The sequence below is a fragment of the Lissotriton helveticus genome, chromosome 5_1 (assembly GCF_964261635.1).
Source record: "Lissotriton helveticus chromosome 5_1, aLisHel1.1, whole genome shotgun sequence".
NCBI lineage: Eukaryota > Metazoa > Chordata > Amphibia > Caudata > Salamandridae > Lissotriton > Lissotriton helveticus.
Window position 1 is genome coordinate 414,727,775 of NC_136065.1, and position 15,462 is coordinate 414,743,236.

Genomic DNA, 15,462 nt, shown 5'->3' on the forward strand with positions numbered 1-15,462 from the left:
TCCCCACTGTTGCACTCACTGGAGTGGGAATAGTAAGTTTTACCCCTTTGCTCTCCAGCACTTTCCCTACTGTTGCACTCAGTGCTGGGTATAGTAATTTTTACCCCTCGCTATCCAACACTTTCCCCACTGTTGCACTCACTGGAGTGGGAATAGCAATTTTTGCTCCTTCGCTATCCAGCACTTTCCCTACTGTTGCACTCACTGGAGTGGGAATAGTAATTTTTGCCCCTTCACTATTCAGCACTTTCCCTACTGTTGCACTCAGTGTAGTGGGAATAGTACATTTTACACCTCTGCTTCCTAGCACTTATCCTACTGTTGCACTCAGTGGAGTGGGAATAGTAATTTATCCCTCAGCTATCCAACACTTTCCCTACTGTTGCAATCTTTGGAGTAGAATATTAATGTTTAGCCCTTGCTATCCAACACTTTCCCTACTGTTGCACTCTTTGGAGTGGGAATAGTAATGTTTGCCCCTCCGCTATCTAACACTTTGCCTACTGTTGCACTCACTGGAGTTGGAATAGTAAATTTAATTCTCCGCTATCCAACACTCACGCTACTATTGCACGCACTGTTTATTTATTTATTTTATATTTATTGAATTTCTAGAGCGCACTATCACCTGACAGGCATCCTGGGGCTAGTAACTCAGCATAGCATACATCCGTTGGGCCATGCTGTAGCCAAACCCCTAAATCTTAGGAAACAACCATGTTTTTAGGCTCCTTCTAAACGGAAGGAGATCACTGATTTGTCTAAGCTCTAGAGATAAGGTATTCCAGAGCTTTGCAGCTGCAACCCCAAAGGATCTACCACCTGCTCTGACTTTTTTGAATCTGGGGATTTTTATCGGTTTTGCCCCTGACGAGTGCAGAGTTCGAGTAGGAACATACCACTCGAACTTACTTTGAAGGGAGGTAGGACCCATTCCATACAGGGCCTTGAATACTAAGCAGAGAGATTTGAACTTAATTCTCGGTTTCAGAGGGAACCAATGCAGCTCAGCTAGGGCCAGTGAAGCGGAAGACCTTCTAGGCCAACCTAACACTAGTTTAGCTGCAGTTGTCTGTATCCTCTGCACCCTATCAAGAAGGAATTTTGGGGACTCAAGAAGCAGGGCATTGCAGTAATCAACTCTGCTAAGTATAGTACTACGTGCTATCAACAAGCGCGCCAAAGGAGGAAGCAGAGGAAAAATCTTCCGTAAGGAACTAATGATGGCCAGACAGCAACCCACAACTTTTGTCACCTACGCCTCCAAAGTAAGATTACAGTCAAATGTCACACCCAGGTTACGAACTGTCTTTACAGGCCAAACCGGATTAGGGGTGTCAGAGGGCCAAAAGTTACTGGGCAACATGGAAGGAATCCTTTTTGTGGCACAGTAAAGCACCTCCGTCTTGGACGCATTAAATTGCAGCGAATTTTCCCTCAGCCATAGTATCGTGTCCCGCAGGCAGCTATGAAACCCATCTAAAGATGTTGACTGTGCTCCCTCAAGGGAGAAAATCAGTTGCGTATCATCCGCATAATTAACGATATTAATGTTATGTTGCTTGATGACTGCCATCAAGGGTTTCATATAAATGTTAAAAAGAATAGGGCTGAAGGCCGAGCCCTGCGGTACGCCATGCGAGACATTAGTATAAAAAGATTGGAAGGGAGGGAGGGACACTGCCTGCTGCCTGCCTAGCAAGAAAGACTGGAACCACCTGAGGGCACAGCCCATCACTCCCACCTCTTTTAGTCGTCTCAGCAGGATTTCGTGGTTGACCATATCGAAGGCGGCAGACATTCAAGTAGAATAAGTACAGCTGCCTGACCCCAGTCTGCCCGCCCCCTTAGTTCGTCCATCACGGTCACCAAGGCCATCTCAGTGCCATGGGCCGGCCGAAACCCAAACTGCTCCTCCTCCAAGAGCTTGGCTTGTTCAACATACTTGGACAGAGTGTTACTCACCACACTATTTTAGCAGGAAAAGGTAGGAGAGAGATGGGCCTAAAATTTTTCGGACACTCAGGATCAAGGGAGGGCTTCTTAAGCAAGGGTGCCACCAGTGCCTGCTTCCACTGAGATGGAACCACTCCATCAGTGAGGGACCGATTACAAATCAGACAAAGTGAGAGAAGCAGCTCTGCCCCAAACTCTTTCCAGATTTTACAAGGCATCGGATCTAGGGGAGATCCAGATGCAATACCCTCAGCTAATCTACAAAAATCCTCTGAATCCAGAGGCAAGAACTTGGAGAGAGAACAGGTATTTCCCCCCCTCCAAGTCGACACCTGCATCCATAGTGCTAATACCCTCCGAGTCATCGGTATCAAGCTGTAAAGCATTTACTGCAACAGGAGAATGAGATACCCCACCCAGATCCTCAATGATGTCATGGAAGAACCTGGCCAGGTCATCACAAAGTGTTTGAGAGGGGGAGATCACATTTTTTGAGCAATCTGGGTTGGTCAGGCTATTTAAAATATTAAAAATACTTCTAGCGCTATTTGGGGCGTTAAGTATCAGGGTGGCAAAATAATCTGCTTTAGTCCTATTGATCACCTTCCTATATTCGGCAATCTTTATTCTCCAGGACAGCTTATCCTCTTCCTGGTAGCTATGCCTCCATCTCCTCTCACCCCGTTTACATTCAAGTTTCAGGGTTTTCAGATCCTCAATAAACCAAGGGGCGGAAGGTCTGCCCCTGCTCAGATGGTTCTTTAGAGGAGCAAGAGAATCGAGAGCCAAGGTGATTTTCCTACAAAGAGCGGAGTAATTCTCCTCCACTTGAGCATCCGGGGAGAAACAGTCCTCCACCTGAGACGCCATGGCCAGGCCCCTCTTACGCATAAGAGCATTCCAATCCCTACCCACGAATTCACTCACCAGATTACCTCCCCGCTTGTCTAGACGGGCAGTATTCACATAAAATGTAATCAAATAGTGATCAGTCCAGTCCATGGGTTAGACTTCCCCAATAAACACTTGATCATCCTCCGAAAAAGTAAGATCCAGTAGGTGCCCTCCAATATGAGTGGTCTTGGACACCTGTTGACGAAGACCCAGACCTTCACATGACTGAATGATGTTGGCCAGGCCCATATCCAGGAACCCATTCAACCAAAGGTTGAAATCGCCCCAAATCATCAATCTACGGTGCGTAGCGGCCATGTTAGTAAAGATCTCCAGTAACAGTTGCTGCTGTTGCACACTGAAGGCCCCTGGGGGTCGATAGCAAATAATCCCCGTTAAAGTCTGGCCAAGAGCACTCCTAATACCAAACCCAAAGAGTTTGACACCTGCAACCCCATCAATGTCAATAGTAGCCAGATTCAAGGAATACTATTCCCACTCACTGGAGTGGGAATAGATATTTTTACCCCTTTGCTGTCTACCATTTTCTCTGCTGTTGTATTGATTGTATTTTGTAATGTATGTTTAAATATTTTTTAATCGTATCATGTTTACATTTATTATACATTTTAGTTTTTTATTATTTTCAAATCATTAATATATATATTTATTTTTTACATTATTTTACATTTTAAACATAAATTAAAAATAATAATGTATTAATTGTTTTAAAATGAATATATGTATGAATTATTTTGTCTGTCTGTTTATCTTTTTTTAATCCACTTTTATTAAAATTTACATTACATGTGTTTTATTTTGTTAAAATTATATTTAATATTTACTACATATTATTTTATTTTATATTTATATAAAAGTTGATATTTTTGTTGTCTATATTTTTTACTCAATATTTTAAACATCAATATTTTTTACATCACTGTTGTGTCATTGAAACTCCAGAGTTCAAGTATCTTGAGTCCCAAGTTGACGTCCACTGATAAAATACTGTGTTTGCTCAATTTGTCCTCAGTACCCTAAACTGAGTACACGCTTCAAAGAGTTGAATAGATACCACTATATAGTCAATTGGTGAAAAGTGAGGGAGGCGGGGGGCTCCTCTGGGAATCTCCTACTTAATATAACAAGACAATTAGATTTCAGACAATCCAAAAAGCTCAACCCTAGCCTATGTGATCTGATATGGCCGGGTGACATTGTTTCAGGGATGGTCCATACATTTTCCAACTCCCGATTACAAAAGGCCAATGAGGAACAGTTTGAGATTTTGGCGTTAAAATCTCCTGCCACATATATCAGTGTGCACTCTTCTGAAGCACTAATTGTATTCACAAAAGAGAACATGGATTCAACAAGAAAGGCAGACGTTCTCCCAGGGTTGAATATTTCCCTCTTATATGACATTTACCCAAGGTCAATTTTATGCACATACGAAGATTTGACAGATGGACAAAAACCAGAGGATTCCAATTTAGCTAGACCTCCACTTGCATGACCTTTTACTGAGGGATTTGCTGACAACAGAAGAAAAGAAATTATCAAAACTAAAATCTGCACAACTCCATGTTTCCTGAAGGCAAATTATCTTTGGATAATAATGTCACTAGGGAGCTTAGCCTAGAGCTAGGGTGTCCTACTCCTGCCACATTCCAGGATTGAATTTTGCCCAAGGGGCTGCCTCTGCAGCATAGGGAGTTTTATATTTTCTTTGGAAGCATTTAGTGAAGCAGCTACCGAACTCCACTAGGCCAACTCAACTTCCCATCTGGGTTTGGTGACCCTTTGGTCCTCATATCCTGCAATATTAATCACTCTTTTCCGTGTGATCCTGCCAACCAAGATTTTAATATCTTTCTGATTTACAACCCCCCACTGTTGGATATTACTCAACCTAAGCCCTGGTGATATTTCCTATGGGATTCAATCTGAGGAACAACTGGTTCATAAAACGGGAGAACATCAATCCCATTAGCCAGGACTAGCATTGCGATAATCCCACAGCTAAAAGTTACTCTGGAATTCGGGATCCCACTTAAAGGGTCTAGGAATACTCACTCAATATTTCTACTTGTTGCCAATCTCAGGCCCTCGATTGTGGATAATAACTGCAAAAGGAAACTTCTATTTAGTGAGCCCAGTTCTCTATCAAACAGAGAAGCAAAAATCAGAGAGTCAGATACTTGTCCTGATCCACTTCCTGTGCATACTTAATTGCTCTGCCTTTGCTCAGCCCCTGTTTCTGACATTTGTGCTAAAGGAGAAGTAACACCAGCCCCCCCCTTCATAAAACCTCCCTTGATCAGGATCTATCCATACAGGCAGGGCATCCAGATGAGAAAGGGAAAACATCCGCAATTTGCCCTACCTCTGGAGGGACATCATTTTCTTTTGCTGTTATATTCTGCAAGTCAACCAGGTCTATCTTTGTTTCATGGTTCTGCCATTCAGGGCCCAATCCCCCCCTTGTTGGAGCCAGTTATCCCCGTACCCTTTCTCTTAACCTAGTCGTGCCCTATATACACGACTAATGATGTTATCTAGTGTCGTGGCGTCTTTTCCTTGCTTGGATTCACTGCCATACGTAAGCATGAGTTGCAAACACGCTCTTATCACCTGCAGAAGGGGGTCCAATGACCGGTCTGGGAGAGCTTTCTTCAGGGGCTTAATCGACAAGTAAAATGTTGTGCCCTTCCAATGAATGGCCTCTAGTTGATGCCTGAATGAGCCTCTGTTGTCTATAAGAACACCTAGGTATTTATAAGTGGCTACCTGTTCTAGCCTCTGTCCGTCCAAAAACCAAGCAAGTTTCCTATTTTTGTTATAATTCATTGTCATAACTTTTGTTTTATTTAAGTTGATGTTTAGTGAGTTGTTTATGGAAAATATGTTGGTTGTATCCAAAAGGTTTTGGAGACCGATAGGGGACCAGCTTATAAGGACCAAGTCGTCAGCGTAAAGGAGATTTTAGTGTGTGGTGTCGTCTAGCCGTGGGGCATGGGATTTTGTTTTCTCCAGTTCGCCGGGAAGATCTGCGAGAAAGAGGTTGAACAGCATAGGGGCTAGGACACAGCCTTGTTTCAAGCCTTTGGTGGTGCTGATTGCCTTGAAATGTGTGTACCTGAGCCCAATTTGATCCTAACCCAGGTGTTGGTATGTAGCATGATCAGCTGTTGTAGGAGTGGCCCTGGAATCCCCCATCTTTCCAGCTTCTGCCAAAGTGTGCTCCGGTCTACATGGTCGAATGCGGCGCTATATTCGATAAAGCACAGGAATAATGAGCTTTTGATGGATTTTACCGCATCTGTCAGAAGAGTTAGCGCCATGATGTTGGTCATTGTACCCTGGCCTCTGCAGAATCCGGTTTGGGTAGCCAGGATGATGTGCTTTTCGTTTGCCCAGGATGTTAAATCCTCCAGGACGAGGCCTGCATAATACTTAGCCTCTCTATCGACTAAGGCTATTAGTCGATAGCTACTTGGGTTGTTCCTTTCACCCTTTTTATAAATCAGGCTTATTATGGAGCCTCTCTAGGTTGTTGAACATGTTACTGTTTCCCTTATTTCCTGGAAGACTGGTGCCATGATGCTACTCCAGAGTTCAGCGTCTTGTTTATATATTATTGACGGTATCCCATTAGGGCCCAGGGCACCCTCGAGGTAACCTTTTAAAATTTGTATTCTGATTCTGGATGCTATTTCTGAGTGTATGTTTTCCTCTCTATTTATGATTGGTACGAGTCTTGTTGTTGCTTCCTCGTCCGGTGTTGCAATGTAGTGTGGGGGTAGTTTCGCTTTGTGGACTTTGGTCAATTCGTTATTGATTATGCCAGTTTTGTCGGGGCTCCGATGCATACCAGATTCCCGGGCTCTACCTCTGGGGGAGCACCCCGCTAGGTTTTCGGTGTTGAAGTGAGCTGATAAGTAGTTTGCCCAGTCTGATTCGGATATGTTAGAATTGATACCTTTGTGACTTGGGCGTTGGAGGGTGTGAATGAATTTCCAGAATCTGGAGCTGTTCTTCTGTTTTGGATCGTGTAAGATTTTTACCAGAGGTTGTCGTTCAGCTGCCTTTTCCTTTCCCAGGTCATCTTCTTTAGCTGTGCTTTTAGGGTGCGCAGCACCCTTTGCAGAGCTTCGTTATTTGGATCTTTGCAGAGTTGTCTCAGAGTCTGGTTTATGTCCCGTTTTAAAGTATTTATCTCTGGTGTTATTACTTTCCTGTCTATGTTCCGTGGTGTGTTCGCTTTTTCGGTTTTTAGCTCTGTGGCATGTTTTGCCCCAAATTCCTTTATGAATTCACCCCATGCGTTTAGTGGGCTTTTGTCTGAACTAGATATCTGGTGCATGATTGTTTTTGCACTGTTTGATAATTCCTCAGCATCGTCAGTCTTACACCTTATTCACCTGTAGTTTGAGGTGTACTCTGTGCAGATGTATATTCTTTCTGCTGCTTGGTTCCTGCAGGACATGCATAGTTTCACTTCTAGCGGTAGGTGGTCACTTTTGCCACTGTCTCCTACCTTGAACAAGCTGATTATTTCAAACAAAAGTAGGATGGCGAGAATGTAGTCAAGGTGAGAGCAAGTGATTGAAGACAGATATGTTGGACCTGGTGGTGTATCCTCTGCAAATCGACCGCTGAGTTCTCTCAAATTTAGCTGCTCGAGATCTATCAATATCTGATTTGAGTATTTTGTATATTTGTTTGGTAAGTGAATGGTTTGGTTTGGGATATCCCACGCGAGGTCCATTATCTTTGTCATATCGTCGACTGGTTTCTTTGCAAAAAGATGGAGGTTGAAGTCACCAGCTACGAGTATATTCTCCATTACCCTTTCCTCCCTAAGTCTTGCCAATTCGCTGTGGAGTTCCCTTGCCCCCAATTGTCTGTGCTTTGGGTGTATATATGTGTTTATAATAAATAGTGGTTGAGGAATTTGATTGATTACGGTTGTTATAGCGAATGCCTGAATCGCACTGGGGGGAGTGAATTTTATCGCAATTTCTTTAGTTGCTCCAATGGTTGATATTGAGGCAAATGACGCCAGGCCACCTGAACAGTGGCCATAAGAGGAGCCTCTAGTTGCCGTATGGATTAGAGTTGTATAGCCTTGTAGTGATGTTTCATGTTCTTCCCAGGTTTCCTGGAGTAAGATCAAATCAAACGAGTTTAAGTAGTTTGATATTTCGGGGTCCTCGAGTTTATCTGAGAGACTGTTGATGTTCCAGGTACATATTTTAATTTTGGGGGTAGCAGCTATCTTGAAGATTGGCGCTGTTGTTCTTTGTCAGTCAGTGTCTCCTGCGGGTATTGTCCGCCGTATTGTTGTTCTATTTATTTCAAATTGGTGAGGTATGAGGTGTTGTAAATGCGGTCGGTTGCTGTCAGCTCCTGGGGAGTAACTACGTGCTCCTTTCAGTATTGATTTGGCTATTTGGGAGCGTTATTGTTCCCTTTCTTCAAGGAGCGGGGTTGGATTGGCTGGCCTTTTTCCTGCTTCGAGTTTTATTCTTCACTGGGGGAATCTAAGTGATTCTCCCATAATTAAATTTGCAATATCATTTGTTTTTAGGTGGTCTTTGTTGTTTCGTGGGCTTGTCGGTCGGTGGGGGGTAGAAATTCGATTCCAAGCAAATCTGTTGTATTGATGTTTTTTAATTTGTCGATTGAATTGATGAGCCTTAAGATGTTGCCCCTGTTTAGGGTGTCCACTCGTCCTCTAGATTTAAATTCTGGAATGAAGAGAATTATATCCGACTCTTTTGTCCCAGGAGACAATGTTTGCTGGTGTATGTGTGTCTCACTTTGGTTTGCCCCGTATAGTTGTCGAAATTTGATTATTTCGGCACAGCGTTAAATGCTCTCTCCCTCGGTTTGCTCCTTGGTCTGTGCGCTGGCTTCTTCTGTAGTGCTTATTTTCCTTGGATTCCTCATGGGTTCATGGGTGGAGGTCTCAGTTCTGCTACAGATACATTTTTTGGGAGAAACAGCGATTATGAGGCCTGTGTCGGCTGTGGTAGACTCCTCTAAGGCCTGCCTTGCGGCCTCCATAGCAGGTTGTGATATAGCCACCAGAGGGTTGCCTGTGGGGGTGTGGTTTTTTCTTTGTCCTTCTTTTGCCAGTTAGAGTTGATTGCTAAGTGGTGAGTTATTAATTTGACTAACGGGCTTCAGCTCTATCTGTTTGCTCAAGTTCCCTTTGGGTATCGGTAGTACTGTCTCAACTGTGCTTAGTGTCTTTGCATTCAGTGAGCATTTGTGTAAGGGTGATGATTTTATATGTTCCGTTTCTGGCTGCTCCTTACCCTGTGATGTGATTTGAAGATTCTCGTCGGTACAGTCTACTCCTGTCGACTTTCGGTTCCTGCCCTTTCTTTTTTGTTTACGGCGTGCACACGCGTTCATTGGGCTCGCTGGATCACCTCTTTCTTTAATTGAGATATTCTGGGGGGACTCTTCTAATGAGATGTTGGATATACGTGGTTGTCACCCTTGCATGATGATTCCGTGAGCGTCGTTGCAGGTTCCTTGTGATCTTTTGTTGGGGATTAATCTGCTAGGCTTAGCCTCTGCTATAAGTGGTTTGTAATGTTTAATTTTAAATCCCCCAAAAGATTTCCCAGCATCGTGGGCAGTGTGGATAGTTTGTCAATTATTGGTGATCAGACACAGTTTGTTCTTTCTATTTGTATAAGTTTTGCTGCCTCTTGTCCTCTTTTCATGAGGCCATTGAGATCTGCAAGTTTTCTTTCTATCCCCATAGTAGCCTCTGCTAGTGTTTGCAGGACAGTTAGCTGCAGTTCTAGTTTGTCCGATTGGTATTGTAGTGCTGTTGACGACTGCTGAATTGTATTGAGTAGGGTTGCCCAAAAGGTTTCAGTAGGGCTTCTGCTCCCCTCGGTTGACTGGTGTGAGTTCTCTTCGCTGGTGCTGTTTGTAGATGACTTAGAGTTGTACGATGCTATTAGGTCATTCCTTTCTTGTGATGCCAAGAAGGTCATGTCCCTGTCCGAAGAGATTGAATCCCCGCATGCCAAGTTAGGGGAGAGGTTTACAGGATCGTTTTTCATATCCTGTATATCGCCTATCGGGATGCCCCCTTGGGTTTTTGTTTCTGAGTATGAATTGTTATTGTATCCTGTGATGTAGCGCTCTCTTGTTCGTTTATAACTTGTACCTGTTGGTTAACTGGGGGGGTATGGGTAGTGGATGGCTGACATTTTATGGTGTTGATAGTGTGGTGCTCCAAGAGCCCTTTGGGATCGAGGACATATTTGCTCTATATATCCGCTTCAGGCGTTAGCCTCATTGAGGCTGTTTCCTGGTCGCCTACCCTTGTTGGTGGGGTAGTTTGACTGGTGTCACCCTCAGTCGATGCAGATCCTCTAGGTACTTGTGCCCATTGTAGTTCGGCCCCTGTTATACTTTTTGTGTGGGCCGGGATCTCCATTGAAATTGATGATGTGTGTACCTCTGCAACCATATAGTTTGGTACCTGAGGCAACGATCAGTTTGCACCAGCAGGGTGCAGTGGGGACTGTAGGCCTGTAATGAAGTCGTTAGTTGAGTATATAGCTTTTCCTGGATCTTTTAGAAAAGTGAATTTTGTGTGGATTTTTGGTTGGAAGTAGATTTTTATTTTCCTTGAAGACTGGTCTTCTATGTTGATTAGTTCATGGGAGTTATTCCTTTTTTTGCTTCTAGGCATTTGTTTTCGCACTATTGTGTTACCTTGCTCTGATGATGTTGCTGGGCTTTGAGCTTTGCCTATTAGCGCACTTTCATCATTGCAGTTTTTGATATCGTTGAGATTACATTTTGGTAAAATGGTGTTGTTGCTAACCTTTGTGCTGTTGGAGTTTGGGTTATTTTTGTCTAAGGTCTCTATGCTTGTGGCCATTTTGTTTCTTTTTCGTTTGGATGGTGGCCTTGTTGGGGGTTTTCTTTCTCTTCCTGATCTCATATTAGTCCTACTTAACCCCTCTCCTGTCCTATGTCGCTTGTGTCCCTCCCAGTAACTGCCAGTAGCTGACCCGGAGGCTGGTTTGGGGTCTGCAGTTGTGAGAAAAATGCGACGGGAGGGTACGAATGAGGGTAAAAATTAAAAGTAACAATTTACTAATTCTGAGTAGAGGCTTTACTCATGGTGCACACGTCTGGTCTAGGTTAGTCTCAGTAGGCAGGGTGTGGGCCCAAAGCGCAGGAACACAAAGACACTAATCGCCCACACTCGAGTCCTTTCCAGCTAACCTGCAGTCCAGCCCACCAGCTCACCTTCTAGCGTCGGGGGCTTGGGTGGCCGTCGAGGTCAGGGTCGAGGTCAGGGCAGCAAGTACCTCCTGGGCCCACTCTGATATATCCTCAGGGCACAGTCATCTCCTTCCTCTCAAACTGCCTTTATCCGTGGCTTACGGTCTCTGCCGCTGCCACAGTGTTTTTCCCAAGCCACTACAGATACCCAAAGCGGCACAAACTCCTTGTAGGTCACTTTGGAGACTCCTGGATCTCCCTGGGTTTGTCAGCTGCACTCTGTGGGCTTGTGGGTGGCAATGGGCGCTCAGTCGCTGTGACCGGCTGTAGACGCAGGGGGCCAAGGGAGCGGAAGCAGGAGCCACTCGAGACTGGGGCTTTACCGCTCTACCGCTAAACCGCTCTAGCCCTCTGTTGCTTGTGGGCTCTGGGTGCTCCAGGGGACACAGCGCACCGAGGAACAAGCTCGGCACCGTGGTATGCGGTGACGGCACCGTGGTATGCGATGCGATGACGGCACGGCTGCATGGCTGCACGGCAGCACGGCCCTTTCCTCCTTCCTCCTCTGCTGTGGGGTGATTCGGCAGCTCCGGCGGCAGCGTGTAGGACTCGCTGCAAAAGACGGACTGGCTTGGAAGCAGTGTGGCCGGTTGTAATGTGGGCTTATGCAGCAGTAGATTCAACTGGCGCATTTGTTTTGAGTCCCAGGCACTGGTGGGTATTTCAAGCCTTACCCGCCTTTATAGTGGGCACTCCGTACAGGCACTTTATGGCAGAGCTGCTGTGGCGGCGTAGTATCGCTATGGCAACTGTTCAGCGCCTCCCTGGTACTTGGAGCCTCAAGACGCTGCCCTGGTTGCACAGCGATCAGCACGATCGCAAACACTGTCCTTGGCCTTTGCGGGGCTCCCCCACTCCTCGCACCACGATCTCGCCACCTGTGCGGGCAGCAACGGGCGCTGGTGCAGGCGCAGGTACCGGAGTTAGAAGCCGCGGAGTGCACCAACACGTGGTCTGCAGATGGCGACAGCAGCCGTCTACGGTCCGCCGCCAAAGCCAGCCAGAATGCAGCCCGCAAATGTACCACAGTTCGGGGGCAGGAGGCAGTTTCCGCAAAGGTCGCGCGCGGCCCAGAGCAGTCTCAGCCGCCGGACCACTGCTCGGCTCCAATGGCGCAGATCTCGCCGCAGACGTTCCACACCTCCCTTCCGGTCACAGAAGGTAGCACTCAACTCCACTACCCTTCCGGTCGAGCACAAACTACCTGGGAAGGAAACAGGAACATTCCACCATAAGGTTGCAAGAGTAGCATTTAGCTCCACAGTAGTTGCTACTGAATGCAAGACTTTCCACCACCCACATGCGTGGTATGAGAGGCCCCCTTATTTCATCTAATTTGTAAACGCTATTATTATTATTCTTTTCCTTATCCCTTTCCAATCTTGCATGAAGTTGAGTGTCATAGAGTGTTGTTGCATATATAAAATAGTATATACTGAAGTGGTATAGAGTGTAGTGGGATAAAGTGGAGTGATGTGGAGTTGATTGGCTTATAGTGGAATGCCATAGAGTGGAACAGTGGCATTGGGTGCAGTAGAATAGCATACAGTGGAGTGGTAGAGTGTAAGAGCGTACAGTGGAATGGCATAGAGTGCAGTGGTATAGATTGGAGTGGTGTACAATGGAGTGAGGTTCCTTATAGTGGCATTCAGTAGAATAGCATACGGTGGAATGTAATAAAGTGGAGTGCCATTAAGTGAAATGGCTCATAGTGGAGTGGCATATAGTGAAGTGGAGTGTAGTGAGTGGCATACAGTGGAGTAGTGTAGAGTGGAGTGGTGTACAGTGGAGTGGCATAGAGCAGAGTGAATTAGAGTGAAATACCATGGAGTGGAGTGGCATGGAGTGGAGTGGAGCAGAGTGGGATAGCATAGAGTGGAGAAGTGTAGAGTGGAATAGCGTTCAGTTAAATAGCATACAGTGGAGTAGCATAGCGTATATTACATAGACTGAAGTGGCTTAGAGTTGAGTGGCATAGAGTGGAGTGGGGTAGAGAAGAGTAACTTAGAGAGGAGAGGCATACAGTGGAGTGGCATACAAAGGAATAGCATATAGTAGAGTAGTGTACAGTGGAGTTGCACAGAGTGGCGTGGCATTCAGTGGGTTAACATAGAGTGGGGTGTTGTGCAGTGAAGTTGTGTGCAGTGGAATAGTTTATAGTTATTTGACATACAGTTTAGTGGCATACAGTGTAAAGGAATAGTGCAGAGTGGAGTGGCCTAGAATGGAGTAGCCTAGAGTATAGTGTTGTACAGAGAACTAGTGGAGAGTGGAGTGAGGTGCAGTGAAGTAGCCTGCAGTGGAACAGCATAGAGGGCAGTGGTGTAGCGTTGAGTAGTGTACAATGGAGGGGTGTACAGGAGAATAGAATGGATTGGAGTGGAGTGGCATGCACTGGAGTGGCATACAGTGGATTAGCATAGATTGGAGTGGTGTAGACTGGAGTGGTTAAAGAATGGTGAGGCATAGGGTGGAATGCTGTAAAGTGGAATATCATGGAGTGTTGTAGAGTGGAGCAGGGTAGAGTGTAGAGGGGTAGACTGTGGTTGCATACAGTGTGATAGCGTACTCTGGAGTGGTGTAGAGTGAAGTGTTGTAGAGTGGAGTGGCATACAGTGGAAATAACCCAGGGTGTAGTGGTATAGAGAGTAGTGGCTTAAAGTGGAGTGACATACAATGGAGTGGAATACATGTAGAGGTGTAAAGTGGAATAATGTTGGGTTTACTGGGATAAACTGCAGTGACCTGGAGTAGATTCTCATACAGTGGAGTAGCGTAGAGTAGAGTGACATAAAGTGGAGTGTTGTACAGTGGAGTAGTGTAGATTGTAAGAGCTTAGGGTATAGTGATGAAGAGTGGAGAGGGGTAGAGTGCAATGGCATAGATAGGAGTAGTGAACAGTGTACCAGTGTTCAGTGGATTGTCATAGAGTGGAGTGGCTTATAGTAGAGTGGTGGTTAGTGGCGTGGCATACACTGAAATAGCATATAGTACAGTAATGTAAACTGAGGTGGCATATAGTGGCGTGGCATAGAGTACAATAATGCAGACTGTAGTGTCCTAGAGCAGAGTTGAATACAGTTGAACTGCGTACAGTGGAGTAGTGTAGAGGGGCATACAGTGGAATGGCATCGGTTGGAGTGTGATAAACTGGATTGGTGTAGAGTGTTATAGCATACAGTGGATTGGTGTAGAATAGAGTTGTGTGGAGTGCAGTGCCGTACACTGGAATAGCGTATAGTGCAGTGGTGTACATTGAAGTGACATACAGTGGAGTGACAAAGAGTACAATAGTGCAGACTAAAGTGTCTTAGAATTGTGTTGTGCCCAGTGGAATTGTGTACTGTGGATAATGTACAGTGGAGTAGCGTAAAGTGGAAGGGCACACAGTATAGTGGTGTACTGTGGAATGGTGTAGACTGAAGTGTCATAGAATAGAGAGGCACAACGTGTAATTGCATAGAGTGGAGTGGTTTAGAGTGGAGTGGCATAGACTAGAGGGGAGAAAAGAGAAGGGGAGTACTGTCGATTAGTGTAGAGGGGAGTAGTGTACAGTGGATTGACATAGAGTTGAGTGACGTAGAGTGTAATCGAGTGGAGAGTACTGCTGTGCAGTGGAATGGTGTAGTAAGTGGAGTGTGGTAATTGAAACAGATGTAGCATAAAGTGTGCTAACGGATATACATGTAATGTGTCAAGAATATAAATATGTAGGTGTAAATGTAAATTTTTTATAGATAAATGTGAATAGTAGTGGTAAAGTTATAAGTTTAAAAAATGAGTTCTATATTGTGCAGCAGTATAGCGCAGTAAGTTTGTGGTATACCCCTGCACATGCGGAAGAGAAGGCAGTACGTGCTTGGCGCATGCCTATGTTTAACATAGGTAATAGGCAGCCATGTAGTTTTAGCATGGTTTGGCTTTGTACTGCTTTTCCCTGTGCTTTAGATTATGTTCTTAGATATAGGTAAGTAATTGGTTTTGTTGTTTTTCAATACCTTTCACCACTTGATCACAGTGGTAATCAGCGGAGAAATGTATTTATAGATGTCCATATTATTATCAGTTTAGGGGAAACTGCGCATTTTAATAAATATTTTTAGGTAGCGCAGTAATTTGTAGGTATTACCTGCTTACTCCATAGACTTTTATGTGCATATTTAAATATTAAAAAAAATATCAAATAATCTGTAGTACACTATATTTGTAAAATAAAGTGTATAACAGAGTATATTTTAAAGTATTTATTTACCGCTGTACTTTGAAGGCAGTACCGCAATA